General features: G+C 50.2%; 27 non-coding genes and 1 pseudogene across 27 annotated transcripts; all 28 read left to right on the forward strand.

The window, feature by feature from the left end:
- Positions 1–328: 328 nt before the first annotated feature.
- Positions 329–492, forward strand: LOC135001258 (U1 spliceosomal RNA). Its single transcript, XR_010202778.1, has one exon. It is a non-coding gene; the product is annotated as a U1 spliceosomal RNA (small nuclear RNA).
- A 152-nt stretch (positions 493–644) lies between these two features.
- LOC135001287 (U1 spliceosomal RNA) lies at positions 645–786 on the forward strand (annotated as a pseudogene).
- A 693-nt stretch (positions 787–1479) lies between these two features.
- LOC135001257 (U1 spliceosomal RNA) lies at positions 1480–1643 on the forward strand. The gene has a single exon (XR_010202777.1). It is a non-coding gene; the product is annotated as a U1 spliceosomal RNA (small nuclear RNA).
- Positions 1644–1795: 152 nt separating this feature from the next.
- LOC135001278 (U1 spliceosomal RNA) lies at positions 1796–1958 on the forward strand. The gene has a single exon (XR_010202798.1). It is a non-coding gene; the product is annotated as a U1 spliceosomal RNA (small nuclear RNA).
- A 671-nt stretch (positions 1959–2629) lies between these two features.
- LOC135001268 (U1 spliceosomal RNA) lies at positions 2630–2793 on the forward strand. The gene has a single exon (XR_010202788.1). It is a non-coding gene; the product is annotated as a U1 spliceosomal RNA (small nuclear RNA).
- Positions 2794–2945: 152 nt separating this feature from the next.
- On the forward strand, positions 2946–3108 carry LOC135001288 (U1 spliceosomal RNA). The gene has a single exon (XR_010202805.1). It is a non-coding gene; the product is annotated as a U1 spliceosomal RNA (small nuclear RNA).
- Positions 3109–3779: 671 nt separating this feature from the next.
- Positions 3780–3943, forward strand: LOC135001281 (U1 spliceosomal RNA). The gene has a single exon (XR_010202800.1). It is a non-coding gene; the product is annotated as a U1 spliceosomal RNA (small nuclear RNA).
- Positions 3944–4095: 152 nt separating this feature from the next.
- LOC135001272 (U1 spliceosomal RNA) lies at positions 4096–4258 on the forward strand. Its single transcript, XR_010202791.1, has one exon. It is a non-coding gene; the product is annotated as a U1 spliceosomal RNA (small nuclear RNA).
- A 671-nt stretch (positions 4259–4929) lies between these two features.
- On the forward strand, positions 4930–5093 carry LOC135001264 (U1 spliceosomal RNA). The gene has a single exon (XR_010202784.1). It is a non-coding gene; the product is annotated as a U1 spliceosomal RNA (small nuclear RNA).
- Positions 5094–5245: 152 nt separating this feature from the next.
- Positions 5246–5408, forward strand: LOC135001279 (U1 spliceosomal RNA). The gene has a single exon (XR_010202799.1). It is a non-coding gene; the product is annotated as a U1 spliceosomal RNA (small nuclear RNA).
- A 671-nt stretch (positions 5409–6079) lies between these two features.
- Positions 6080–6243, forward strand: LOC135001289 (U1 spliceosomal RNA). The gene has a single exon (XR_010202806.1). It is a non-coding gene; the product is annotated as a U1 spliceosomal RNA (small nuclear RNA).
- Positions 6244–6395: 152 nt separating this feature from the next.
- Positions 6396–6558, forward strand: LOC135001273 (U1 spliceosomal RNA). The gene has a single exon (XR_010202792.1). It is a non-coding gene; the product is annotated as a U1 spliceosomal RNA (small nuclear RNA).
- Positions 6559–7229: 671 nt separating this feature from the next.
- Positions 7230–7393, forward strand: LOC135001265 (U1 spliceosomal RNA). Its single transcript, XR_010202785.1, has one exon. It is a non-coding gene; the product is annotated as a U1 spliceosomal RNA (small nuclear RNA).
- Positions 7394–7545: 152 nt separating this feature from the next.
- Positions 7546–7708, forward strand: LOC135001282 (U1 spliceosomal RNA). The gene has a single exon (XR_010202801.1). It is a non-coding gene; the product is annotated as a U1 spliceosomal RNA (small nuclear RNA).
- Positions 7709–8379: 671 nt separating this feature from the next.
- Positions 8380–8543, forward strand: LOC135001290 (U1 spliceosomal RNA). The gene has a single exon (XR_010202807.1). It is a non-coding gene; the product is annotated as a U1 spliceosomal RNA (small nuclear RNA).
- A 152-nt stretch (positions 8544–8695) lies between these two features.
- On the forward strand, positions 8696–8858 carry LOC135001274 (U1 spliceosomal RNA). Its single transcript, XR_010202793.1, has one exon. It is a non-coding gene; the product is annotated as a U1 spliceosomal RNA (small nuclear RNA).
- A 671-nt stretch (positions 8859–9529) lies between these two features.
- Positions 9530–9693, forward strand: LOC135001266 (U1 spliceosomal RNA). Its single transcript, XR_010202786.1, has one exon. It is a non-coding gene; the product is annotated as a U1 spliceosomal RNA (small nuclear RNA).
- Positions 9694–9845: 152 nt separating this feature from the next.
- Positions 9846–10008, forward strand: LOC135001283 (U1 spliceosomal RNA). Its single transcript, XR_010202802.1, has one exon. It is a non-coding gene; the product is annotated as a U1 spliceosomal RNA (small nuclear RNA).
- Positions 10009–10679: 671 nt separating this feature from the next.
- On the forward strand, positions 10680–10843 carry LOC135001260 (U1 spliceosomal RNA). Its single transcript, XR_010202780.1, has one exon. It is a non-coding gene; the product is annotated as a U1 spliceosomal RNA (small nuclear RNA).
- Positions 10844–10995: 152 nt separating this feature from the next.
- Positions 10996–11158, forward strand: LOC135001270 (U1 spliceosomal RNA). The gene has a single exon (XR_010202789.1). It is a non-coding gene; the product is annotated as a U1 spliceosomal RNA (small nuclear RNA).
- A 671-nt stretch (positions 11159–11829) lies between these two features.
- Positions 11830–11993, forward strand: LOC135001267 (U1 spliceosomal RNA). The gene has a single exon (XR_010202787.1). It is a non-coding gene; the product is annotated as a U1 spliceosomal RNA (small nuclear RNA).
- A 152-nt stretch (positions 11994–12145) lies between these two features.
- Positions 12146–12308, forward strand: LOC135001284 (U1 spliceosomal RNA). Its single transcript, XR_010202803.1, has one exon. It is a non-coding gene; the product is annotated as a U1 spliceosomal RNA (small nuclear RNA).
- Positions 12309–12979: 671 nt separating this feature from the next.
- LOC135001261 (U1 spliceosomal RNA) lies at positions 12980–13143 on the forward strand. The gene has a single exon (XR_010202781.1). It is a non-coding gene; the product is annotated as a U1 spliceosomal RNA (small nuclear RNA).
- A 152-nt stretch (positions 13144–13295) lies between these two features.
- LOC135001271 (U1 spliceosomal RNA) lies at positions 13296–13458 on the forward strand. Its single transcript, XR_010202790.1, has one exon. It is a non-coding gene; the product is annotated as a U1 spliceosomal RNA (small nuclear RNA).
- A 671-nt stretch (positions 13459–14129) lies between these two features.
- Positions 14130–14293, forward strand: LOC135001262 (U1 spliceosomal RNA). The gene has a single exon (XR_010202782.1). It is a non-coding gene; the product is annotated as a U1 spliceosomal RNA (small nuclear RNA).
- A 152-nt stretch (positions 14294–14445) lies between these two features.
- LOC135001276 (U1 spliceosomal RNA) lies at positions 14446–14608 on the forward strand. Its single transcript, XR_010202796.1, has one exon. It is a non-coding gene; the product is annotated as a U1 spliceosomal RNA (small nuclear RNA).
- Positions 14609–15279: 671 nt separating this feature from the next.
- LOC135001259 (U1 spliceosomal RNA) lies at positions 15280–15443 on the forward strand. Its single transcript, XR_010202779.1, has one exon. It is a non-coding gene; the product is annotated as a U1 spliceosomal RNA (small nuclear RNA).
- A 152-nt stretch (positions 15444–15595) lies between these two features.
- On the forward strand, positions 15596–15758 carry LOC135001275 (U1 spliceosomal RNA). Its single transcript, XR_010202795.1, has one exon. It is a non-coding gene; the product is annotated as a U1 spliceosomal RNA (small nuclear RNA).
- The last annotated feature ends 6506 nt before the right edge of the window (positions 15759–22264 follow it).

A 22264-nucleotide genomic window follows, 5' to 3' on the forward strand; every position in this document is an offset into this window, starting at 1 on the left:
TGCCCTGCATACCCCTTTTCTCTTTTCATGTGCAGATGAGGGTTCCAGCCAACTTTGGCCCACTGCTTGGATGACATCACCATATGCAAATCCATCTGCTGCAGGCCTTCCCCCAGGAATGCTTGTACTAGTTGTTGCATTTGGTTTGTTGTTTGGGGGTGCTTCAGTATTAGGCAGCCTTCTGCCCTCCCATGTTCATCTGAAAATATGTGTTCTCCCTGCAGTTGTTGTCCCCAGATGAGAGTTCCCTTGTGCTGCCTCAGTTGAATCTCCTTTACTTGACAGAGATGTGCCTGAGCAGCGGCCCTCCCCAGCCCTATCCCAAATCATACTTATTTTGCATAGGAGATACCATGGTCATGAAGATTGTTCTCCCAGGGTGAGGTTCATTCATTGCATTCTGGGTATGCTGACCCCTGTGATTTCCCCAAATGTGGGAAACTCGACTGCATTATTTGTGGTAGTGGGGGACTGTGTTTGTGCTTTTCTCTGGTCAGCTCTGGTAAAAGTCAGATTTCTTTGCCTCAGATCTTCCTCTAGCCTTGTTCTTCTTTTGAGAGTTCTCTTGTGCTGTCTCAGTTGGATCTCCTTCACTTGACAGGGGGGTGCCCGAGCAGCGACCCTCCCCAGCTCTAGCCCAACTCCTACTTACCTGCCAAGTGAGATACTATGATCATGAAGGTGCTTCTCCCAGGGCAAGGCTAACCCATTGCACTCTGGGTGTGTTGCTCCTGCGATTTCCCCAAATGTGGGACACTTGACTGCATAATTTGTGTTTCCCCTGGTCGGCTCTGAGATAATTCAGATCTCTTTGTCTCAGGTCTCTCTCCAGCCTAGTTTGCTCTCTGTTTCCACTTCTCTTTTCTTGAGCCGCTCCCTTCTATGCCCTTGCGCACTATCCTGACTTTTCCCGTCTGCTTACTTTGTGCATTCCAACGCACAATGCGAACTACAGGTAGTGCTGCAGGGCCCACACCCTTTTACTTGCCTTACAGAGGAGCTCTGGAGCTGTTACAGTGCCCAAGCTGCTGCAAGAAATCAGCTTGAATGCTTAAGGGGCTGGGGCATAGCACTCATGAGCACCACACCGAAGGAGGGTGGAGGTGTTTAATGCGAACTAGGGGTCATCCAAGCGCCGCAAAAGGCCGCCATGCCCTGCACACCCCTTTTCTCTTTTCATATGCAGACGAGGGTTGAAGCCAACTTTGACCCACTGCTTGGATGACATCACCATATGCAAATCCATCTGCTGCAGGCCTTCCCCCAGGAATGCTTGTACTAGTTGTTGCATTTGGTTTGTTGTTTGGGGGTGCTTCAGTATTAGGCAGCCTTCTGCCCTCCCATGTTCATCTGAAAATATGTGTTCTCCCTGCAGTTGTTGTCCCCAGATGAGAGTTCCCTTGTGCTGCCTCAGTTGAATCTCCTTTACTTGACAGAGATGTTCCTGAGCAGCGGCCCTCCCCAGCCCTATCCCAAATCATACTTATTTTGCATAGGAGATACCATGGTCATGAAGATTGTTCTCCCAGGGTGAGGTTCATTCATTGCATTCTGGGTATGCTGACCCCTGTGATTTCCCCAAATGTGGGAAACTCGACTGCATTATTTGTGGTAGTGGGGGACTGTGTTTGTGCTTTCCTCTGGTCAGCTCTGGTAAAAGTCAGATTTCTTTGTCTCAGATCTTCCTCTAGCCTTGTTCTTCTTTCGAGAGTTCCCTTGCGCTGCCTCAGTTGGATCTCCTTCACTTGACATGGGGGTGCCCGAGCAGCGACCCTCCCCAGCTCTAGCCCAACTCCTACTTACATGCCAGGTGAGATACTATGATCATGAAGGTGCTTCTCCCAGGGCAAGGCTCACCCATTGCACTCTGGGTGTGCTGCTCCTGCGATTTCCCCAAATGTGGGAAACATGACTGCATAATTTTTGTTTCCCTTGGTCGACTCTTGTATAATTCAGATCTCTTTGTCTCAGGTCTCTCTCCAGCCTAGTTTGCTGTCTGTTTCCACTTCTCTTTTCTTGAGCCGCTCCCTTCTATGCCCTTGCGCATTATCCTGACTTTTCCCGTCTGCTTACTTTGTGCCTTCCAATGCACAATGCAAACTACAGGTAGTGCTGCAGGGCCCACACCCTTTTACTTGCCTTACAAAGCAGCTCTGGAGCTGTTACAGTGCCCAGCTGCTGCAAGAAATCAGCTTGAATGCTTAAGGGGCTGGGGCATAGCCAACATGAGCCCCACACCGAAGGAGGGTGGGGGTGTTTAATGCGAACTAAGGGTCATCCAAGCGCCGCAAAAGGCCGCCATGCCCTGCATACCCCTTTTCTCTTTTCATATGCAGATGAGGGTTCCAGCCAACTTTGGCCCACTGCTTGGATGACATCACTGTATGCAAATGCGTCTTCTGCAGACCTTCCCCCAGGAATGCTTGTACTAGTTGTTGCATTTGGTTTGTTGTTTGGGGGTGCTTCAGTATTAGGCAGCCTTCTGCCCTCCCATGTTCATCTGAAAATATGTGTTCTCCCTGCAGTTGTTGTCCCCAGATGAGAGTTCCCTTGTGCTGCCTCAGTTGAATCTCCTTTACTTGACAGAGATGTGCCTGAGCAGCGGCCCTCCCCAGCCCTATCCCAAATCATACTTATTTTGCATAGGAGATACCATGGTCATGAAGATTGTTCTCCCAGGGTGAGGTTCATTCATTGCATTCTGGGTATGCTGACCCCTGTGATTTCCCCAAATGTGGGAAACTCGACTGCATTATTTGTGGTAGTGGGGGACTGTGTTTGTGCTTTCCTCTGGTCAGCTCTGGTAAAAGTCAGATTTCTTTGTCTCAGATATTCCTCTAGCCTTGTTCTTCTTTTGAGAGTTCTCTTGTGCTGTCTCAGTTGGATCTCCTTCACTTGACAGGGGGGTGCCCGAGCAGCGACCCTCCCCAGTTCTAGCCCAACTCCTACTTACCTGCCAGGTTAAATACTATGATCATGAAGGTGCTTCTCCCAGGGCAAGGCTCACCCATTGCTCTCTGGGTGTGTTGCTCCTGCGATTTCCCCAAATGTGGGACACTTGACTGCATAATTTGTGTTTCCCCTGGTCGGCTCTCGTATAATTCAGATCTCTTTGTCTCAGGTCTCTCTCCAGCCTAGTTTGCTGTCTGTTTCCACTTCTCTTTTCTTGAGCCGCTCCCTTCTATGCCCTTGCGCACTATCCTGACTTCTCCCGTCTGCTTACTTTGTGCATTCCAACGCACAATGCGAACTACAGGTAGTGCTGCAGGGCCCACACCCTTTTACTTGCCTTACAGAGCAGCTCTGGAGCTGTTACAGTGCCCAGCTGCTGCAAGAAATCAGCTTGAATGCTTAAGGGGCTGGGGCATAGCCAACATGAGCCCCACACCGAAGGAGGGTGGAGGTGTTTAATGCGAACTAGGGGTCATCCAAGCGCCGCAAAAGGCCGCCATGCCCTGCACGCCCCTTTTCTCTTTTCATATGCAGACGAGGGTTGAAGCCAACTTTGACCCACTGCTTGGATGACAGAACCATATGCAAATCCATCTGCTGCAGGCCTTCCCCCAGGAATGCTTGCACTAGTTGTTGCATTTGGTTTGTTGTTTGGGGGTGCTTCAGTATTAGGCAGCCTTCTGCCCTCCCATGTTCATCTGAAAATATGTGTTCTCCCTGCAGTTGTTGTCCCCAGATGAGAGTTCCCTTGTGCTGCCTCAGTTGAATCTCCTTTACTTGACAGAGATGTGCCTGAGCAGCGGCCCTCCCCAGCCCTATCCCAAATCATACTTATTTTGCATAGGAGATACCATGGTCATGAAGATTGTTCTCCCAGGGTGAGGTTCATTCATTGCATTCTGGGTATGCTGACCCCTGTGATTTCCCCAAATGTGGGAAACTCGACTGCATTATTTGTGGTAGTGGGGGACTGTGTTTGTGCTTTCCTCTGGTCAGCTCTGGTAAAAGTCAGATTTCTTTGTCTCAGATCTTCCTCTAGCCTTGTTCTTCTTTCGAGAGTTCCCTTGCGCTGCCTCAGTTGGATCTCCTTCACTTGACAGGGGGGTGCCCGAGCAGTGACCCTCCCCAGCTCTAGCCCAACTCCTACTTACCTGCCAGGTGAGATACTATGATCATGAAGGTGCTTCTCCCAGGGCAAAGCTCACCCATTGCACTCTGGGTGTGCTGCTCCTGCGATTTCCCCAAATGTGGGAAACTTGACTGCATAATTTTTGTTTCCCTTGGTCGGCTCTCGTATAATTCAGATCTCTTTGTCTCAGGTCTCTCTCCAGCCTAGTTTGCTGTCTGTTTCCACTTCTCTTTTCTTGAGCCGCTCCCTTCTATGCCCTTGCGCACTATCCTGACGTCTCCCGTCTGCTTACTTTGTGCCTTCCAATGCACAATGCAAACTACAGGTAGTGCTGCAGGGCCCACACCCTTTTACTTGCCTTACAAAGCAGCTCTGGAGCTGTTACAGTGCCCAGCTGCTGCAAGAAATCAGCTTGAATGCTTAAGGGGCTGGGGCATAGCCAACATGAGCCCCACACCGAAGGAGGGTGGAGGTGTTTAATGCGAACTAGGGGTCATCCAAGCGCCGCAAAAGGCCGCCATGCCCTGCACGCCCCTTTTCTCTTTTCATATGCAGACGAGGGTTGAAGCCAACTTTGACCCACTGCTTGGATGACATCACCATATGCAAATCCATCTGCTGCAGGCCCTCCCCCAGGAATGCTTGCACTAGTTGTTGCATTTGGTTTGTTGTTTGGGGGTGCTTCAGTATTACGCAGCCTTCTGCCCTCCCATGTTCATCTGAAAATATGTGTTCTCCCTGCAGTTGTTGTCCCCAGATGAGAGTTCCCTTGTGCTGCCTCAGTTGAATCTCCTTTACTTGACAGAGATGTGCCTGAGCAGCGGCCCTCCCCAGCCCTATCCCAAATCATACTTATTTTGCATAATAGATACCATGGTCATGAAGATTGTTCTCCCAGGGTGAGGTTCATTCATTGCATTCTGGGTATGCTGACCCCTGTGATTTCCCCAAATGTGGGAAACTCGACTGCATTATTTGTGGTAGTGGGGGACTGTGTTTGTGCTTTTCTCTGGTCAGCTCTGGTAAAAGTCAGATTTCTTTGCCTCAGATCTTCCTCTAGCCTTGTTCTTCTTTTGAGAGTTCTCTTGTGCTGTCTCAGTTGGATCTCCTTCACTTGACAGGGGGGTGCCCGAGCAGCGACCCTCCCCAGCTCTAGCCCAACTCCTACTTACCTGCCAAGTGAGATACTATGATCATGAAGGTGCTTCTCCCAGGGCAAGGCTTACCCATTGCACTCTGGGTGTGTTGCTCCTGCGATTTCCCCAAATGTGGGACACTTGACTGCATAATTTGTGTTTCCCCTGGTCGGCTCTCGTATAATTCAGATCTCTTTGTCTCAGGTCTCTCTCCAGCCTAGTTTGCTGTCTGTTTCCACTTCTCTTTTCTTGAGCCGCTCCCTTCTATGCCCTTGCGCACTATCCTGACTTCTCCCGTCTGCTTACTTTGTGCATTCCAACGCACAATGCGAACTACAGGTAGTGCTGCAGGGCCCACACCCTTTTACTTGCCTTACAGAGCAGCTCTGGAGCTGTTACAGTGCCCAGCTGCTGCAAGAAATCAGCTTGAATGCTTAAGGGGCTGGGGCATAGCCAACATGAGCCCCACACCGAAGGAGGGTGGAGGTGTTTAATGCGAACTAGGGGTCATCCAAGCGCCGCAAAAGGCCGCCATGCCCTGCACGCCCCTTTTCTCTTTTCATATGCAGACGAGGGTTGAAGCCAACTTTGACCCACTGCTTGGATGACAGAACCATATGCAAATCCATCTGCTGCAGGCCTTCCCCCAGGAATGCTTGCACTAGTTGTTGCATTTGGTTTGTTGTTTGGGGGTGCTTCAGTATTAGGCAGCCTTCTGCCCTCCCATGTTCATCTGAAAATATGTGTTCTCCCTGCAGTTGTTGTCCCCAGATGAGAGTTCCCTTGTGCTGCCTCAGTTGAATCTCCTTTACTTGACAGAGATGTGCCTGAGCAGCGGCCCTCCCCAGCCCTATCCCAAATCATACTTATTTTGCATAGGAGATACCATGGTCATGAAGATTGTTCTCCCAGGGTGAGGTTCATTCATTGCATTCTGGGTATGCTGACCCCTGTGATTTCCCCAAATGTGGGAAACTCGACTGCATTATTTGTGGTAGTGGGGGACTGTGTTTGTGCTTTCCTCTGGTCAGCTCTGGTAAAAGTCAGATTTCTTTGTCTCAGATCTTCCTCTAGCCTTGTTCTTCTTTCGAGAGTTCCCTTGCGCTGCCTCAGTTGGATCTCCTTCACTTGACAGGGGGGTGCCTGAGCAGTGACCCTCCCCAGCTCTAGCCCAACTCCTACTTACCTGCCAGGTGAGATACTATGATCATGAAGGTGCTTCTCCCAGGGCAAAGCTCACCCATTGCACTCTGGGTGTGCTGCTCCTGCGATTTCCCCAAATGTGGGAAACTTGACTGCATAATTTTTGTTTCCCTTGGTCGGCTCTCGTATAATTCAGATCTCTTTGTCTCAGGTCTCTCTCCAGCCTAGTTTGCTGTCTGTTTCCACTTCTCTTTTCTTGAGCCGCTCCCTTCTATGCCCTTGCGCACTATCCTGACGTCTCCCGTCTGCTTACTTTGTGCCTTCCAATGCACAATGCAAACTACAGGTAGTGCTGCAGGGCCCACACCCTTTTACTTGCCTTACAAAGCAGCTCTGGAGCTGTTACAGTGCCCAGCTGCTGTAAGAAATCAGCTTGAATGCTTAAGGGGCTGGGGCATAGCCAACATGAGCCCCACACCGAAGGAGGGTGGAGGTGTTTAATGCGAACTAGGGGTCATCCAAGCGCCGCAAAAGGCCGCCATGCCCTGCACGCCCCTTTTCTCTTTTCATATGCAGACGAGGGTTGAAGCCAACTTTGACCCACTGCTTGGATGACATCACCATATGCAAATCCATCTGCTGCAGGCCCTCCCCCAGGAATGCTTGCACTAGTTGTTGCATTTGGTTTGTTGTTTGGGGGTGCTTCAGTATTACGCAGCCTTCTGCCCTCCCATGTTCATCTGAAAATATGTGTTCTCCCTGCAGTTGTTGTCCCCAGATGAGAGTTCCCTTGTGCTGCCTCAGTTGAATCTCCTTTACTTGACAGAGATGTGCCTGAGCAGCGGCCCTCCCCAGCCCTATCCCAAATCATACTTATTTTGCATAATAGATACCATGGTCATGAAGATTGTTCTCCCAGGGTGAGGTTCATTCATTGCATTCTGGGTATGCTGACCCCTGTGATTTCCCCAAATGTGGGAAACTCGACTGCATTATTTGTGGTAGTGGGGGACTGTGTTTGTGCTTTTCTCTGGTCAGCTCTGGTAAAAGTCAGATTTCTTTGCCTCAGATCTTCCTCTAGCCTTGTTCTTCTTTTGAGAGTTCTCTTGTGCTGTCTCAGTTGGATCTCCTTCACTTGACAGGGGGGTGCCCGAGCAGCGACCCTCCCCAGCTCTAGCCCAACTCCTACTTACCTGCCAAGTGAGATACTATGATCATGAAGGTGCTTCTCCCAGGGCAAGGCTTACCCATTGCACTCTGGGTGTGTTGCTCCTGCGATTTCCCCAAATGTGGGACACTTGACTGCATAATTTGTGTTTCCCCTGGTCGGCTCTCGTATAATTCAGATCTCTTTGTCTCAGGTCTCTCTCCAGCCTAGTTTGCTGTCTGTTTCCACTTCTCTTTTCTTGAGCCGCTCCCTTCTATGCCCTTGCGCACTATCCTGACTTCTCCCGTCTGCTTACTTTGTGCATTCCAACGCACAATGCGAACTACAGGTAGTGCTGCAGGGCCCACACCCTTTTACTTGCCTTACAGAGCAGCTCTGGAGCTGTTACAGTGCCCAGCTGCTGCAAGAAATCAGCTTGAATGCTTAAGGGGCTGGGGCATAGCCAACATGAGCCCCACACCGAAGGAGGGTGGAGGTGTTTAATGCGAACTAGGGGTCATCCAAGCGCCGCAAAAGGCCGCCATGCCCTGCACGCCCCTTTTCTCTTTTCATATGCAGACGAGGGTTGAAGCCAACTTTGACCCACTGCTTGGATGACAGAACCATATGCAAATCCATCTGCTGCAGGCCTTCCCCCAGGAATGCTTGCACTAGTTGTTGCATTTGGTTTGTTGTTTGGGGGTGCTTCAGTATTAGGCAGCCTTCTGCCCTCCCATGTTCATCTGAAAATATGTGTTCTCCCTGCAGTTGTTGTCCCCAGATGAGAGTTCCCTTGTGCTGCCTCAGTTGAATCTCCTTTACTTGACAGAGATGTGCCTGAGCAGCGGCCCTCCCCAGCCCTATCCCAAATCATACTTATTTTGCATAGGAGATACCATGGTCATGAAGATTGTTCTCCCAGGGTGAGGTTCATTCATTGCATTCTGGGTATGCTGACCCCTGTGATTTCCCCAAATGTGGGAAACTCGACTGCATTATTTGTGGTAGTGGGGGACTGTGTTTGTGCTTTCCTCTGGTCAGCTCTGGTAAAAGTCAGATTTCTTTGTCTCAGATCTTCCTCTAGCCTTGTTCTTCTTTCGAGAGTTCCCTTGCGCTGCCTCAGTTGGATCTCCTTCACTTGACAGGGGGGTGCCCGAGCAGTGACCCTCCCCAGCTCTAGCCCAACTCCTACTTACCTGCCAGGTGAGATACTATGATCATGAAGGTGCTTCTCCCAGGGCAAAGCTCACCCATTGCACTCTGGGTGTGCTGCTCCTGCGATTTCCCCAAATGTGGGAAACTTGACTGCATAATTTTTGTTTCCCTTGGTCGGCTCTCGTATAATTCAGATCTCTTTGTCTCAGGTCTCTCTCCAGCCTAGTTTGCTGTCTGTTTCCACTTCTCTTTTCTTGAGCCGCTCCCTTCTATGCCCTTGCGCACTATCCTGACGTCTCCCGTCTGCTTACTTTGTGCCTTCCAATGCACAATGCAAACTACAGGTAGTGCTGCAGGGCCCACACCCTTTTACTTGCCTTACAAAGCAGCTCTGGAGCTGTTACAGTGCCCAGCTGCTGCAAGAAATCAGCTTGAATGCATAAGGGGCTGGGGCATAGCCAACATGAGCCCCACACCGAAGGAGGGTGGAGGTGTTTAATGCGAACTAGGGGTCATCCAAGCGCCGCAAAAGGCCGCCATGCCCGGCACGCCCCTTTTCTCTTTTCATATGCAGACGAGGGTTGAAGCCAACTTTGACCCACTGCTTGGATGACATCACCATATGCAAATCCATCTGCTGCAGGCCCTCCCCCAGGAATGCTTGCACTAGTTGTTGCATTTGGTTTGTTGTTTGGGGGTGCTTCAGTATTACGCAGCCTTCTGCCCTCCCATGTTCATCTGAAAATATGTGTTCTCCCTGCAGTTGTTGTCCCCAGATGAGAGTTCCCTTGTGCTGCCTCAGTTGAATCTCCTTTACTTGACAGAGATATGCCTGAGCAGCGGCCCTCCCCAGCCCTATCCCAAATCATACTTATTTTGCATAATAGATACCATGGTCATGAAGATTGTTCTCCCAGGGTGAGGTTCATTCATTGCATTCTGGGTATGCTGACCCCTGTGATTTCCCCAAATGTGGGAAACTCGACTGCATTATTTGTGGTAGTGGGGGACTGTGTTTGTGCTTTTCTCTGGTCAGCTCTGGTAAAAGTCAGATTTCTTTGCCTCAGATCTTCCTCTAGCCTTGTTCTTCTTTTGAGAGTTCTCTTGTGCTGTCTCAGTTGGATCTCCTTCACTTGACAGGGGGGTGCCCGAGCAGCGACCCTCCCCAGCTCTAGCCCAACTCCTACTTACCTGCCAAGTGAGATACTATGATCATGAAGGTGCTTCTCCCAGGGCAAGGCTTACCCATTGCACTCTGGGTGTGTTGCTCCTGCGATTTCCCCAAATGTGGGACACTTGACTGCATAATTTGTGTTTCCCCTGGTCGGCTCTCGTATAATTCAGATCTCTTTGTCTCAGGTCTCTCTCCAGCCTAGTTTGCTGTCTGTTTCCACTTCTCTTTTCTTGAGCCGCTCCCTTCTATGCCCTTGCGCACTATCCTGACTTTTCCCGTCTGCTTACTTTGTGCATTCCAACGCACAATGCGAACTACAGGTAGTGCTGCAGGGCCCACACCCTTTTACTTGCCTTACAGAGGAGCTCTGGAGCTGTTACAGTGCCCAGCTGCTGCAAGAAATCAGCTTGAATGCTTAAGGGGCTGGGGCATAGCACTCATGAGCCCCACACCGAAGGAGGGTGGAGGTGTTTAATGCGAACTAGGGGTCATCCAAGCGCCGCAAAAGGCCGCCATGCCCTGCACACCCCTTTTCTCTTTTCATATGCAGACGAGGGTTGAAGCCAACTTTGACCCACTGCTTGGATGACATCACCATATGCAAATCCATCTGCTGCAGGCCTTCCCCCAGGAATGCTTGTACTAGTTGTTGCATTTGGTTTGTTGTTTGGGGGTGCTTCAGTATTAGGCAGCCTTCTGCCCTCCCATGTTCATCTGAAAATATGTGTTCTCCCTGCAGTTGTTGTCCCCAGATGAGAGTTCCCTTGTGCTGCCTCAGTTGAATCTCCTTTACTTGACAGAGATGTGCCTGAGCAGCGGCCCTCCCCAGCCCTATCCCAAATCATACTTATTTTGCATAGGAGATACCATGGTCATGAAGATTGTTCTCCCAGGGTGAGGTTCATTCATTGCATTCTATGTATGCTGACCCCTGTGATTTCCCCAAATGTGGGAAACTCGACTGCATTATTTGTGGTAGTGGGGGACTGTGTTTGTGCTTTCCTCTGGTCAGCTCTGGTAAAAGTCAGATTTCTTTGTCTCAGATCTTCCTCTAGCCTTGTTCTTCTTTCGAGCGTTCCCTTGCGCTGCCTCAGTTGGATCTCCTTCACTTGACAGGGGGGTGCCCGAGCAGCGACCCTCCCCAGCTCTAGCCCAACTCCTACTTACCTGCCAGGTGAGATACTATGATCATGAAGGTGCTTCTCCCAGGGCAAGGCTCACCCATTGCACTCTGGGTGTGCTGCTCCTGCGATTTACCCAAATGTGGGAAACTTGACTGCATAATTTTTGTTTCCCTTGGTCGGCTCTCGTATAATTCAGATCTCTTTGTCTCAGGTCTCTCACCAGCCTAGTTTGCTGTCTGTTTCCACTTCTCTTTTCTTGAGCCGCTCCCTTCTATGCCCTTGCGCACTATCCTGACTTCTCCCGTCTGCTTACTTTGTGCCTTCCAATGCACAATGCAAACTACAGGTAGTGCTGCAGGGCCCACACCCTTTTACTTGCCTTACAAAGCAGCTCTGGAGCTGTTACAGTGCCCAGCTGCTGCAAGAAATCAGCTTGAATGCATAAGGGGCTGGGGCATAGCCAACATGAGCCCCACACCGAAGGAGGGTGGAGGTGTTTAATGCGAACTAGGGGTCATCCAAGCGCCGCAAAAGGCCGCCATGCCCGGCACGCCCCTTTTCTCTTTTCATATGCAGACGAGGGTTGAAGCCAACTTTGACCCACTGCTTGGATGACATCACCATATGCAAATCCATCTGCTGCAGGCCCTCCCCCAGGAATGCTTGCACTAGTTGTTGCATTTGGTTTGTTGTTTGGGGGTGCTTCAGTATTACGCAGCCTTCTGCCCTCCCATGTTCATCTGAAAATATGTGTTCTCCCTGCAGTTGTTGTCCCCAGATGAGAGTTCCCTTGTGCTGCCTCAGTTGAATCTCCTTTACTTGACAGAGATATGCCTGAGCAGCGGCCCTCCCCAGCCCTATCCCAAATCATACTTATTTTGCATAATAGATACCATGGTCATGAAGATTGTTCTCCCAGGGTGAGGTTCATTCATTGCATTCTGGGTATGCTGACCCCTGTGATTTCCCCAAATGTGGGAAACTCGACTGCATTATTTGTGGTAGTGGGGGACTGTGTTTGTGCTTTTCTCTGGTCAGCTCTGGTAAAAGTCAGATTTCTTTGCCTCAGATCTTCCTCTAGCCTTGTTCTTCTTTTGAGAGTTCTCTTGTGCTGTCTCAGTTGGATCTCCTTCACTTGACAGGGGGGTGCCCAAGCAGCGACCCTCCCCAGCTCTAGCCCAACTCCTACTTACCTGCCAAGTGAGATACTATGATCATGAAGGTGCTTCTCCCAGGGCAAGGCTTACCCATTGCACTCTGGGTGTGTTGCTCCTGCGATTTCCCCAAATGTGGGACACTTGACTGCATAATTTGTGTTTCCCCTGGTCGGCTCTCGTATAATTCAGATCTCTTTGTCTCAGGTCTCTCTCCAGCCTAGTTTGCTGTCTGTTTCCACTTCTCTTTTCTTGAGCCGCTCCCTTCTATGCCCTTGCGCACTATCCTGACTTTTCCCGTCTGCTTACTTTGTGCATTCCAACGCACAATGCGAACTACAGGTAGTGCTGCAGGGCCCACACCCTTTTACTTGCCTTACAGAGGAGCTCTGGAGCTGTTACAGTGCCCAGCTGCTGCAAGAAATCAGCTTGAATGCTTAAGGGGCTGGGGCATAGCACTCATGAGCCCCACACCGAAGGAGGGTGGAGGTGTTTAATGCGAACTAGGGGTCATCCAAGCGCCGCAAAAGGCCGCCATGCCCTGCACACCCCTTTTCTCTTTTCATATGCAGACGAGGGTTGAAGCCAACTTTGACCCACTGCTTGGATGACATCACCATATGCAAATCCATCTGCTGCAGGCCTTCCCCCAGGAATGCTTGTACTAGTTGTTGCATTTGGTTTGTTGTTTGGGGGTGCTTCAGTATTAGGCAGCCTTCTGCCCTCCCATGTTCATCTGAAAATATGTGTTCTCCCTGCAGTTGTTGTCCCCAGATGAGAGTTCCCTTGTGCTGCCTCAGTTGAATCTCCTTTACTTGACAGAGATGTGCCTGAGCAGCGGCCCTCCCCAGCCCTATCCCAAATCATACTTATTTTGCATAGGAGATACCATGGTCATGAAGATTGTTCTCCCAGGGTGAGGTTCATTCATTGCATTCTATGTATGCTGACCCCTGTGATTTCCCCAAATGTGGGAAACTCGACTGCATTATTTGTGGTAGTGGGGGACTGTGTTTGTGCTTTCCTCTGGTCAGCTCTGGTAAAAGTCAGATTTCTTTGTCTCAGATCTTCCTCTAGCCTTGTTCTTCTTTCGAGCGTTCCCTTGCGCTGCCTCAGTTGGATCTCCTTCACTTGACAGGGGGGTGCCCGAGCAGCGACCCTCCCCAGCTCTAGCCCAACTCCTACTTACCTGCCAGGTGAGATACTATGATCATGAAGGTGCTTCTCCCAGGGCAAGGCTCACCCATTGCACTCTGGGTGTGCTGCTCCTGCGATTTACCCAAATGTGGGAAACTTGACTGCATAATTTTTGTTTCCCTTGGTCGGCTCTCGTATAATTCAGATCTCTTTGTCTCAGGTCTCTCACCAGCCTAGTTTGCTGTCTGTTTCCACTTCTCTTTTCTTGAGCCGCTCCCTTCTATGCCCTTGCGCACTATCCTGACTTCTCCCGTCTGCTTACTTTGTGCCTTCCAATGCACAATGCAAACTACAGGTAGTCCTGCAGGGCCCACACCCTTTTACTTGCCTTACAAAGCAGCTCTGGAGCTGTTACAGTGCCCAGCTGCTGCAAGAAATCAGCTTGAATGCTTAAGGGGCTGGGGCATAGCCAACATGAGCCCCACACCGAAGGAGGGTGGAGGTGTTTAATACGAACTAGGGGTCATCCAAGCGCCGCAAAAGGCCGCCATGCCCTGCACGCCCCTTTTCTCTTTTCATATGCAGACGAGGGTTGAAGCCAACTTTGACCCACTGCTTGGATGACATAACCATATGCAAATCAATCTGCTGCAGGCCTTCCCCCAGGAATGCTTGCACTAGTTGTTGCATTTGGTTTGTTGTTTGGGGGTGCTTCAGTATTAGGCAGCCTTCTGCCCTCCCATGTTCATCTGAAAATATGTGTTCTCCCTGCAGTTGTTGTCCCCAGATGAGAGTTCCCTTGTGCTGCCTCAGTTGAATCTCCTTTACTTGACAGAGATGTGCCTGAGCAGCGGCCCTCCCCAGCCCTATCCCAAATCATACTTATTTTGCATAGGAGATACCATGGTCATGAAGATTGTTCTCCCAGGGTGAGGTTCATTCATTGCATTCTAGGTATGCTGACCCCTGTGATTTCCCCAAATGTGGGAAACTTGACTGCATTATTTGTGGTAGTGGGGAACTGTGTTTGTGCTTTCCTCTGGTCAGCTCTGGTAAAAGTCAGATTTCTTTGTCTCATTTCTTCCTCTAGCCTTATTCTTCTTTCGAGAGTTCCTTTGTGCTGCCTCAGTTGGATCTCCTTCACTTGACAGGGGGGTGCTTGAGCAGCGACCCTCCCCAGCTCTAGCCCAACTCCTACTTACCTGCCAGGTGAGATACTATGATCATGAATGTGCTTCTCCCAGGGCAAGGCTCACCCATTGCACTCTGGGTGTGCTGCTCCTGCGATTTCCCCAAATGTGGGACACTTGACTGCATAATTTGTGTTTCCCCTGGTCGGCTCTCGTATAATTCAGATCTCTTTTTCTCAGGTTTCTCTCCAGCCTAGTTTGCTGTCTGTTTCCACTTCTCTTTTCTTGAGCCGCTCCCTTCTATGCCCTTGCGCACTATCCTGACTTCTCCCGTCTGCTTACTTTGTGCCTTCCAACACACAATGCGAACTACAGGTAGTGCTGCAGGGCCCACACCCTTTTACTTGCCTTACAGAGCAGCTCTGGAGCTGTTACAGTGCCAAGCTGCTGCAAGAAATCAGCTTGAATGCTTCAGGGGCAGGGGCATTGCCAACATGAGCCCCACACCAAAGGAGGGTGGGGGTATTTAATGCGAACTAAGGGTCATCCAAGCGCCGCAAAAGGCCGCCATGCCCTGCATACCCCTTTTCTCTTTTCATATGCAGATGAGGGTTCCAGCCAACTTTGGCCCACTGCTTGGATGACATCACTGTATGCAAATGCGTCTTCTGCAAACCTTCCCCCAGGAATGCTTGTACTAGTTGTTGCATTTGGTTTGTTGTTTGGGGGTGCTTTAGTATTAGGCAGCCTTCTGCCCTCCCATGTTCATCTGAAAATATGTGTTCTCCCAGCAGTTGTTGTCCCCAGATGAGAGTTCCCTTGTGCTGCCTCAGTTGAATCTCCTTTACTTGACAGAGATATGCCTGAGCAGCGGCCCTCCCCAGCCCTATCCCAAATCATACTTATTTTGCATAGGAGATACCATGGTCATGAAGATTCTTCTCCCAGGGTGAGGTTCATTCATTGCATTCTGGGTATGCTGACCCCTGTGATTTCCCCAAATGTGGGAAACTCGACTGCATTATTTGTGGTAGTGGGGGACTGTGTTTGTGCTTTCCTCTGGTCAGCTCTGGTAAAAGTCAGATTTCTTTGTCTCAGATCTTCCTCTAGCCTTGTTCTTCTTTCGAGAGTTCCCTTGTGCTGCCTCAGTTGGATCTCCTTCACTTGACAGGGGGGTGCCCGAGCAGCGACCCTCCCCAGCTCTAGCCCAACTCCTACTTACCTGCCAGGTGAGATACTATGATCAGGAAGGTGCTTCTCCCAGGGCAAGGCTCACCCATTGCACTCTGGGTGTGCTGCTCCTGCGATTTCCCCAAATGTGGGACACTTGACTGCATAATTTGTGTTTCCACTGGTCGGCTTTCATATAATTCAGATCTCTTTGTCTCAGGTCTCTCTCCAGCCTAGTTTGCTGTCTGTTTCCACTTCTTTTTTTTTGAGCCCCTCCCTTCTATACCCTTGTGCACTATCCTGACTTCTCCTCCTGTCTGCTTACTTTGTGCCTTCCAACGCACAATGCGAACTACAGGTAGTGCTGCAGGGCCCACACCCTTTTACTTGCCTTACAGAGCAGCTCTGGAGCTGTTACAGTGCCAAGCTGCTGCAAGAAATCAGCTTGAATGCTTCAGGGGCTGGGGCATTGCCAACATGAGCCCCACACCGAAGGAGGGTGGGGGTGTTTAATGTGAACTAGGGGTCATCCAAGCGCCGCAAAAGGCCGCCATGCCCTGCACGCCCCTTTTCTCTTTTCATATGCAGACGAGGGTTGAAGCCAACTTTGACCCACTACTTGGATGACACAACCATATGCAAATCCATCTGCTGCAGGCCTTCCCCCAGGAATGCTTGCACTAGTTGTTGCATTTGGTTTGTTGTTTGGGGGTGCTTCAGTATTAGGCAGCCTTCTGCCCTCCCATGTTCATCTGAAAATATGTGTTCTCCCTGCAGTTGTTGTCCCCAGATGTGAGTTCCCTTGTGCTGCCTCAGTTGAATCTCCTTTACTTGACAGAGATGTGCCTGAGCAGCGGCCCTCCCCAGCCCTATCCCAAATCATACTTATTTTGCATAGGAGATACCATGGTCATGAAGATTGTTCTCCCAGGGTGAGGTTCTATTCAAAATCGCAGTTGGTCCCAATGACGCGGTTGTTGTTTTTGGGAGTCATACTGGACACAGAAGAGGCTTTCTTCCAGTGGAAAGGCTATGGAGATCCAGAGTCTGGTCAAACAAATTCTAAAACCAGCAAGAGTGTTAATCCATCAATGCATTCTGTTGCTTGGAAAGATGGTTGCGGCCTACGAGGCCATTCAGTTTGGCAGGTTCCATGCCAGAGTGTTCCAGTGGGACCTGTTGGACAAGTGGTCCGGATCCCACCTACACATGCACCGGAGGATAATCCTGTCTTCCAAGACCAGAATCTCACTCCATTGGTGGCTGCACAGTTCTCACCTCCTAGAGGGGCGATGGTTCGGGATCCAGGACTGGATCCTAGGGACCACGGATGCAACCCTCCGAGGCTGGGGAGCAGTCACACAGGGGAAAACATCCAAGGAAGATGGTCAAGTCAGGAAAGTTGTCTCCACATAAATATTCTGGAGTTAAGGGCCATTTAATAACTGCAGACACAGTACGCACTGGGACGGGTGCCCAGCATCCTCTACGGACTAAGAGAAAAGGATTTACCGGTAGGTATTAAAATCCTATTTTCTCTAACGTCCTAGAGGATGCTGGGGACTCCGTAAGGACCATGGGGATAGACAGGCTCCGCAGGAGACATGGGTACTTTAAGAAAGACTTTAGTTCTTGGTGTACACTGGCTCCTCCCTCTATGCCCCTCCTCCAGACCTCAGTTTGATACTGTGCCCAGTGGAGACTGGATGCTTTCAGGAGCTCTCCTGAGCTTTCTGACAAAGTATTTTGTTAGGTTTTTAATTTTCAGGGAGCACTGCTGGCAACAGATTCCCTCATCGAGGGACTGAGGGGAGAGAAGCAGCCCTACTCTGAGTTGCAAGGTCCTGCTTCTTAGGCTACTGGACACCATTAGCTCCAGAGGGATTGGTACGCAGGATCTCACCATCGCCGTCCGTCCCAGAGCCGCGCCTCCGTCCCCCTTGCAGAGCCGGAGGATAGAAGCCGGGTGAGTATGAGAAGAAAAGAAGACTTCAGAGGTGGCAGAAGACTTCATGATCTTCACTGAAGTAACGCACAGCACTGCAGCTGTGCGCCATTGCTCCCATACAGCTCACACACTCCAGTCACTGCAGGGTGCAGGGCGCAGGGGGGGGGGGGGGGGCACCTGGGCAGCAATATAACCTCTTTTTGGCAAAAATATAACACATATACAGCTGGGCACTATATATATGTATGAGCCCCCACCAATTTTACAGTTTAAGCGGGACAGAAGCCCGCCGCCGAGGGTGCGGGGCTTCTCCCTCAGCACTCACCAGCGCCATTTTTTCTTCACAGCACCGCTGAGAGGAAGCTCCCCGGACTCTCCCCTGCTTATACCATAGTAGACAAGAGAGTTGAAAAGAGGGGGGGGGGGCACATAATTCGGCGCAAATTACATACAGCAGTACTACTGGGCAAACATTAAGTTACTGTGTATTCCTGGGTTATATAGCGCTGGGGTGTGTGCTGGCATACTCTCTCTCTGTCTCTCCAAAGGGCCTTGTGGGGAAACTGTCTTCAGAAAAAGCATTCCCTGTGTGTGTGGTGTGTCGGTACACGTGTGTCGACATGTCTGAGGAAGAAGGCTATATTAGAGAGGAGCAGGAGCAAATGAATGTGGTGTCTCCACCGACAGCTGATTGGATGGATATGTGGAATGTTTTAAATGCTAGTGTAAACTCATTGCACAAAAGATTAGACAAGGCTGAAGCTTTGGGACAGTCAGGGTCTCAACCCATGCCTGATCCTATGTTGCAGGGACTGTCAGGGTCTCATAAGCGCCCACTATCCCAGATTGTTGACACAGATACCGACACGGATTCTGACTCCAGTGTCGATTACGATGATGCAAAGTTACAGCCAAAATTGGCAAAATCCATTCGATATATGATTATGGCAATAAAAGATGTTTTGCACATCAGAGAGGAATCCCCTGTCCCTGACAAGAGGGTACATATGTACAAGGGAAAAAAGCCTGAGGTAACCTTTGAGGGGGTCACACGAGCTGAACGAGTTATGTGAAAAAGCTTGGGAATCTCCAGATAAAAGACTGCAGATTTCCAAAAGGATTCTTATGGCGTATCCTTTCCTATCAATGGATAGGTTACGATGGGAATCCTCCCCTAGGGTGGACAAAGCATTAACACGCTTATCCAAGAAGGTAGCCCTCCCGTCCCAGTATACGGCTACCCTCAAAGAGTCTGCTGACCGCAAACAGGAGATTACCCTGAAGTCCATTTATACACATTCAGGTACCTTACTCAGACCGGCAATTGCGTCGGCCTGGGTGTGTAGTGCTGTAGCGGCATGGACGGATACCTTATCTGAGGGGATGGATACCCTAGATAAGGATACTATTTTATTGACCCTGGGGCATATAAGAGATGCTGTCCTATATATGTGTGTATGCAAACTACAGGTGGTGCTGCAGGGCTCACACCCTTTTACTTGTCTTGTAGAGCAACTCTGGAGCTGTTACTGGGTCCAGCTGCTGCAAGAAATCAGCTTGAATGCTTCAGGGGCTGGGGCATGGCCAACATGAGCCCACACTGATGGGGGGTGGGGGTGTATAAAGCGATTTAGGCGTCATCCAAGCGCAACCCCACAAAGGCCGCCATGCCCTGCGTGACCCTTTTCTCTTTTCATATGCAGACGAGGGTTGCAGCCAACTATGCCCACTGCTTGGATGACATCACCATATTCAAATCCATCTGCTGCAGGCCTTCCCCCAGGAATGCTTGCACTAGTTGCTGCATTTGGTTTGTTGTTTGGGGGTGCTTCAGTATTAGGCAGCCTTCTGCCCTCCCACATTCGTCTGAAAATGTGTTCTCCCTGCAGTTGTTGTCCCCAGATGAGAGTTCCCTTGTGCTGCCTCTGTTGAATCTCCTTAACTTGACAGGGGTGTGCCCGAGCAGCCGCCCTCCACAGCCCTATCCCAACACATACTTATCTTGCATATGAGGTCTCTTGATCATGAAGATAGTTCTCACAGGGTGAGGTTCATCCATTACATTTTAAAGTAGGAAGGTACAAATTACATATTCAAATTACATATATGTGCTGGATTCAAATGTTTTCCCCCCTTCCTTTCTCAATTGTGCCCATCAGCAGCTATTCTAATGTTGCTGCCAATGGGTGTGACACATTAATTTCTTCTGTGGGGTACACTGGACTCCACAAGGATTCACATTGGGGTGTAGAGTAGGATCTTGATCTGAGGCACCAACAGGCTCAAAGCTTTTGACTGTTCCCAAGATGCTCAGCGCCCCCTCCTCTATAACCTCGCTTCCATGAACAGGGAGCTCAGTTTGTAGTTGGTGCCTTCAGTAGCAGGCCACTTAACAGGGGGATGCCTCAGGCAGCCTATTCTTAGCTATTAATTTTGGCAAGAAAAGAAGAACTTTTTTTATAAGAATCTACAAGGGCTGCAGCAGGCTAGGTCTAATAGACTTCTTTACTGCAGCTCCATCACTCCCAATGGCGCAGTATACTCCCGTGCCCCGGTTGCTGGGTCACTGCAGCGGAGGCTCCGGTTTCTTCCTAAGGTCAGTCACACACACACACCGCCCTCCGGGATCACGAGGCCGCTGATGGGGGCGGGCCGTGTGCGCACTGGCGTGGACACTGATTACTGGGCAGCCGCTCCACTAGCCACCAGGGACAGTTAAGGTTGGGGTTTTTTCTCCTATATTAACCCCATTTTGTACTACCCGCAGTGCATTGTGATAGGTAATGGGGCCTGATTCAGGTTGGATCGCAATCCAACTGCAAAAACTGCTAAGAGCATACGCATCCGCCTGCATTTTCTGCGACACCCCGCAGATAATGCGATCGCCTCTGTCTGTGAATCGGTGAAGGGGGGGGTGGGAGGGGGGTCAACAACACTCCATTTCCAAGTCGGAGATGGAGCGGTGCGGGGGCATGGTTTCAAAATGGGGTCGGCAACGGAGAAACAGGAGGTGTGGTCAGAGCAGCTGCATGACATCACATGGGCCGGACTCTGCCAGTGGAGCCCCAGCGTCATGAGGTAGATTTTGTAGAGGCCGGGGAGGACTTCTGTTCCTGGAAACTAGCTGTGTTGTGCAGCTTTATTCCTCTGCCCCTACCTCTGGCAAGAAAGGACGCACCTCGCACTTTCTTGTTTCTTTGTGACCGAAAGGACTGCATTTGATAATGCGGAGCTTTCTTATGCTTTGAGGGAACATAAGGTAAAAAATTTGATTTTCCAACTGTAGCTGTGCGTGTTAATGCTTTGTCCATCCTAGGGGAGGATTTCCATCGTAACCTATCCGTTGATGGAAAAGGATACGCCATAAGAATCCTTTTGGAAATCTGCAGTCTTTTATCTGGAGATTCCCAAGCTTTTTCACATAACTCGTTCAGCTCGTGTGACCCCCTCAAAGGTTACCTCAGGCTTCTTTCCCTTGTACATATGTACCCTCTTGTCAGGGACAGGGGGTTCCTCTGTGATGTGCAAAACATCTTTTATTGCCATAATCATATATCGAATGGATTTTGCCAATTTTGGCTGTAACTTTGCATCATCGTAATCGACACTGGAGTCAGAATCCATGTCGGTATCTGTGTCAACAATCTGGGATAGTGGGCGCTTATGAGACCCTGACAGTCCCTGCAACATAGGATCAGGCATGGGTTGAGACCCTGACTGTCCCAAAGCTTCAGCCTTGTCTAATCTTTTGTACAATGAGTTTACACTAGCATTTAAAGCATTCCACATATCCATCCAATCAGGTGTCAGCGGAGACACCACATTCATTTGCTCCCGCTCCTCTCTAATATAGCCTTCTTCCTCAGACATGTCGATACACGTGTACCGACACACCACACACACAGGGAATGCTTTTTCTGAAGACAGTTTCCCCACAAGGCCCTTTGGAGAGACAGAGAGAGAGTATGCCAGCACACACCCCAGTGCTATATAACCCAGGAATAACACAATAACTTAATGTTTGTCCAGTAGCGCTGCTGTATGTAATTTGCGCCGAATTTTGTGCCCCCCCCTCTTTTCAACCCTCTTCTCTACCGTGGTATAAGCAGGGGAGAGTCCGGGGAGCTTCCTCTCAGCGGTGCTCTGGAGAAAAAATGGCTCTGGTGAGTGCTGAGGGAGAAGCCCCGCCCCCTCGGCGGCGGGCTTCTGTCCCGCTTAAACTGTAAAATTGGCGGGGGCTCATACATATATACAGTGCCCAGCTGTATATATGTTATATTTTTGCCAAAAAGAGGTTTATATTGCTGCCCAGGGTGCCCCCCCTGCGCCCTGCACCCTTACAGTGACCGGAGTATGTGAGGTGTATGGGAGCAATGGCGCACAGCTGCAGTGCTGTGCGTTACCTCAGTGAAGATCATGAACTCTGCGGAGCCCGTCTATCCCCATGGTCCTTACGGAGTCCCCAGCATCCTCTAGGACGTTAGAGAAACTAGGATTTTAATACCTACCGGTAAATCCTTTTCTCTTAGTCTGTAGAGGATGCTGGGCACCCGTCCCAGTGCGTACTGTGTCTGCAGTTATTAAATGGCCCTTAACTCCAGAACATTTATGTGGAGACAACTTTCCTGACTTGACCATCTTCCTTGGACGTTTTCCCCCTGTGTGACTGCTCCCCAGCCTCGGAGGGTTGCATCTGTGGTCCGTAGGATCCAGTGCTGGATCCCGAACCATCGCCCCTCTAGGAGGTGAGAACTGTGCAGCCACC

Source organism: Pseudophryne corroboree, unplaced genomic scaffold, assembly GCF_028390025.1.
Source record: "Pseudophryne corroboree isolate aPseCor3 unplaced genomic scaffold, aPseCor3.hap2 scaffold_1633, whole genome shotgun sequence".
Classification (NCBI taxonomy): Eukaryota; Metazoa; Chordata; class Amphibia; order Anura; family Myobatrachidae; genus Pseudophryne; species Pseudophryne corroboree.